This window comes from Notothenia coriiceps, unplaced genomic scaffold, assembly GCF_000735185.1.
Source record: "Notothenia coriiceps isolate Sejong01 unplaced genomic scaffold, NC01 NC01_scaffold00024668, whole genome shotgun sequence".
Lineage (NCBI taxonomy): Eukaryota > Metazoa > Chordata > Actinopteri > Perciformes > Nototheniidae > Notothenia > Notothenia coriiceps.
The window spans coordinates 3,525,791-3,530,903 of NW_011357369.1; the positions used below are offsets into that span (position 1 = coordinate 3,525,791).

Below are 5,113 nucleotides of genomic sequence, written 5' to 3' on the forward strand. Positions count from 1 at the left end.
CAAGCTCTGTGCATAACTTTATTTCGCTGACTTCCGGTTTGTACTGTGTCGGCAAAATCCAGTGTCCAGCTTGTCGCTGTGTGACAACCATTGAACAACGTCATGTTTGTTGCAAACCTGCCAGATTTACCTGTGACAAATGTCAGCGATGTGAACAGAACTGTCACCCTACTTTCACCTGCACCCAGCAGCAACCGCTTGCTGCTGGGTGCAGGTGAAAGTAGGGTGACAGTTCTGTTCACATCGCTGACATTTGTCACAGGTAAATCTGGCAGGTTTGCAACAAACATGACGTTGTNGTGAGTCGGGAGTGGGAGGGGAGGGAAAGTAGCAGGACAGGTAGAGGGGAAGAAAAGGAGGAGAAGGGTGATACAAGAAGAAAGGGGGGCTAGTGTGCGTCTTAGAGGAAGGGATGGAGTAAATCCTTTTCTTCATCATTACCTCGTCTCTGCCACTGCCCTCACCTTAATTAGTCTCAGAGCAGCGCGCCCGGCCAGAAGTCTGCCTCACCCCTCCATCCATCTCTCTCCCCCCTTCACACCCCTCCTCATCCCTTTCACCTCCTTCTCTTTCTTCCTCTGCTCTCTCTTTTTCCTCCAGCGATTTCCACACTTCCTCTGTCTCTCTCGCGTTTGCGCTTCATCTTCGTCTCTGTGGAAATTGACTGAAATACCAAACCCCTAACCCCACAATATCAACAGCTGTGCAGCTACACACACACACATCACAAAGAGTTTAATGTTGGTAAATACCGCACACAAACACACACGTGGAGGAAAACGCGGCTGCTCCAGGCTTGGCAGCTATAAATACGGAGGACTGCAAAGAGGAGGAAACTCGGTTAAAAAGTTAAGTGGGGAAAAAAGCGGCGCGCTGAGATTGACACCCCGACGTCTCAGCTCTCTAGAGGCTAAATTAGGAGATCCACAGCTCCTCACACACACACACACACACACACACACACACACACACACACACACACACACACACACACACACACACACACCACACACACACACACACACACACACACACACACACACACACACACACACCTTTCGAGAATGCACAAACTCACACTATTTTGTAAGGCAGGTGTGTGTGTGTGTCATGTCAGTCTTCCTGGTCCCCCGCTCCTCCACACACACTGAAGGCCCGTCCAATGTTCCCGCTCCACTGCTGAATGCTGATGGCCAGCGGGACATTAAGAAGATACTGCACATTAGCTACAGTACCGCACTGACTACAGTCCCTTATTCTATGAAACTTGATATAGAAGTTACTGCCATGGCATTTCACCAAGCAACTTCAATTAATCAAGAAACCCTATGAGAGCGTGCGGCTTTAACATACTTACATTATTTCTTTCTTTGGAGGCTCTTTTCTTTGAAAACCCTTGTAGCCTAATCCAGTGAAAGTTTGTTTGAAACATTTTTTAAAGTAGGGTACATGGGTAGATATTTATTGTAATGAATGCATCGATTATCACTATGACTAAATAGATGAAAGCATGTCAAACAACTGCAGAAACTCACAATAGATCATGACAAAATCTCACGTAACAAAGATGGATCCAAACAAAAAACTAAATGAGACGCACAAACGGCTTTTCTTCCCGACACAGATTGTATAAAACAGTGATGTCAAACATAAGGCCCGAGGGCCAGAACAGGCGATCTTAAAAGGTCCAATCACAACTGGACAACTTTGCTGAGTGTGCAAAATTACAAAGAAGTATTTAAATCTGAATATTTGATAGAATTTATGGCTATTCTTATTTTTCCCTGGGAATCATGCTGTCCTAAGAGTAGCAGGCCGTATGCTAGCTACGCTATTATACAGTATATCACATGCTTACGTACTGGCTAAGCGACACAACACTGTCAAGTGAGGGCTACTCTTCATGCACGAGCTGTCGGTGCAAAATGTGAGTCCAAAAGGAGAAAAGTGGACACAGAGCGATGTGTTTTCCATGAAAAGATTGAAGGTTTCTATTTTTTTACAGACTGGGGGCCAGTGTCCTGGGTGTGTTCACAGCGCCTTTCTGTGTTCAAATGATATATTATTGGGCGCCACTGTCAGGTTCTTCATGCCAAAATGTGCAAGGACAATGGAAAGGAGAAAGGAAAAATTAAAACAGCTGTGTGTTTTTAGTGGTGGCCAAGAGATCAGCGAGAAATCTTAGTCTGTTCATCATGTCTTTATGGATTGTTTATTAGTTGTGGACATTTTCAGCACATCTTGAGTTGTTATTAAATGTTTTTTATGCAAAGGCTTTACTGGTCACTTGAGATCTGGTTGGCCTGCATGTGGCTCATGAGCAAAAATGAGTTTGAGACCCATGGTTTTCAAATATATATTTTTGTAAAACCTAATTCAAAGCAAACGATTAAATTCAGTGTGGCGATCCATTTGGAGGACTATCATTGAAATCTGTTTAGTTGTTTATTCTCACACTGTGTTCTTGTCCTACTTGAAATGTCAATGTAGTTAGTGATGGTCTTTTTCCTGCTTTGTCATTTGCAGAATGAAAATGAAGTAGATGTAAAGTATTAAAGAATGTCTTTCTATAAACTGAACCATAAATATTTAAACAGTTAACATTGCACATCTACTTATAATTGCATCAGTATAATGTAAACTGAGAGCCTTGAATTGTGGAGCTGCAGAGATAATTTCTAAAGACTCAAAAGGAAAGAAAATCCAAGAGAAATAATGAAAAGTTGATTGTTGTTAAGAATTCAACAGAAAAAAATAATATGTCTCTCTAATGAGTGCATTAGCGGCATTCTGCCTAATGCAGTAATCATTTAATCAATCTGTGTTCAAGAAAAACAGATTCCCCTCTTAAGGCAAACTGAAACGCCACCACTTCTCACTTTACCTCCGGTGTGGTGACGTTAAGAGCGTCTCCTGCAGAGGGCGCTGTTCACATCGAAGTCTCTCCTGACCTCTGCTGCCTCCTGCTGCCACTAGATGGCATTCAGGCTCTTCTCAGACCCAAACCAAAGCTAACTGTTCATTCGTCTGCTTCCCTGCTCGTTTGTCTCCTCTGGTTGTTGTGTTTTTTACTCATTTGACCCACCTGTCTATATATGAATATCTTCAGGGGGTTAATGTGAAGAACTGATTAGTTAACATCAATAAACCCTTGCTGAAGAAGGGTCCTATTAGAGCAGAAAATGAAAATTGATATTCTCGTCCCAAAATGTGTATTTTTGTAAATGTTGTATGTAATCAGAAATATAAACTTCTACTACTTGTTTGTACTTATTGTTTTTTTGATTAGTTTGCTATTTTTGCGTCACATAATGGAATGATCTGTCAATCAAACGGTGTTATTAAAACTATGTGAATAAAACATAAAGTATATATACACTTCATTAAGACGTAGTCACACTTAATATATCTCTTAATCACTAATATGTGAAATACGAACAATATTCATTTTTAGAATTTATGAATTTACTTCCCTTTTTTTGTACTATTTTATATGTTCATTTTAACCATGGATGTGTACTTATTTGATTATTTTTATTTTATTGTAATAAGTGCCTCTTTATACCATATGTAGGTCTATTTTTTTAATCTTTTGGCTTGTATCTGCAGTCTAACTTTGATGTAACACTGTCAATTTTCCCGTTGTTGTATAAATAAATACTTTCTGTGTGTGATATAAAACTAAAACACACACACATCACATTTACCGAAAATATAGAAACAAGTGAATGTAACGATGTCATTAAGGTCACATTCGAGCCAGCCTTTAACATATATTTGTGTATTATATTAATGTAATGTAATGTGTGATTTGTCAGTCAGATATAAGGATGGAAATAAGGATAAAAGACGGCGAGGAAGGATTGTAGGAGAGGAAACGAAGGTATCTTGTGAACCCTGCGCCTAGAAAGGAGTATAGTTTTGTATTGGAGTTTATTATTTAAATACTTGAGAGTGGACACACACACACACACACACACACACACACACACACACACTCAGACACACACACACACACACACACACACACACAACACACACACACACACCACACACACACACACACACACACACACACCACACCACACACACGACACACACACACACCACACACACACACACACACACACAACACACACACACACACACACACCACACACAAAGAGACAGAAACTATTCAGCCCATTCTTGCGTAAATCACTTGGGCCTCAGGCGCTCTCTGTAACCCTTTCTCTGTGTTGAGTGAGTGCTGGCAGTGTGTGTGTGTGTGGTGTGTGGTGTGTGTGTGCTGTGTGTGTGGATGTGTGTGTGTGTGTGTGCTGTGTGTGCTGCTGCTGTGTGGGTGGTGTGTTGTGTGCCTGTGTGTGTGCTAAAAGTGTGTGCGGTGTAAAATGCTGTGGCTGTGTAAAAATGTGTGTGTGCGTGTATATGTTAGATGTCCCTTTTGAAAATAGTAATGCTGGGTGCGACAGTATAACTGCTTGTGTGATGATGATGGATGATGATGATGATGGATGATGAGGAGGATGATGAGTGTGTTTCTCTGGATCTGCATTGAATGTAGATGCGCAGCATCGTAAACTGTTGGGTAAAGAACCAAAGCTCACATAAATGAATATCATCAGAGGATTCATTACATTGCAATATCATGAAAACTGATCCAATATTTCAGTCAAATACTTCTGGACAATTGCCTATTAAGTCCTGAGATAAGTATAATAACACAACAATAAGAACAATACCGACATGTGTACAGATGAGTGCGACGGTCATAAAGATATCTGGGTTTAGGAGGTTGATATAAAATAGATCAGGACTAGCATATCATAACGAAAGGAGATGGTTTTGTTGTCTGTGATAGCGTAAACATTAGGTATTGGCAGAAGTCCAAAAGGTAACATCAAATAAGCTGCAGGAGAACTTAACTATAACTCACGGAGAATATGTTCTGAGGATAAAGCAGTATATATATATCTCTCATTGAATATTGAAGTGCGACTCCTCGAAATGATGAGTATGAAAAGTCAGCTCGAGCGAGGTGTTTGGTGTAGAGCAACTTTATATATAAAATCGAAATGGAGAACACAGAAGAAATATGTGTGTTTAAAACATA

General features: G+C 40.7%; 1 protein-coding gene across 4 annotated transcripts in view; it reads right to left on the reverse strand.

Annotated features, from left to right (window-relative positions):
- tfap2c (transcription factor AP-2 gamma (activating enhancer binding protein 2 gamma)) overlaps nucleotides 1–5,113 on the reverse strand; it is a 25,445-nt gene that overhangs the window by 2,988 nt on the left and 17,344 nt on the right. The window lies entirely within an intron of this gene.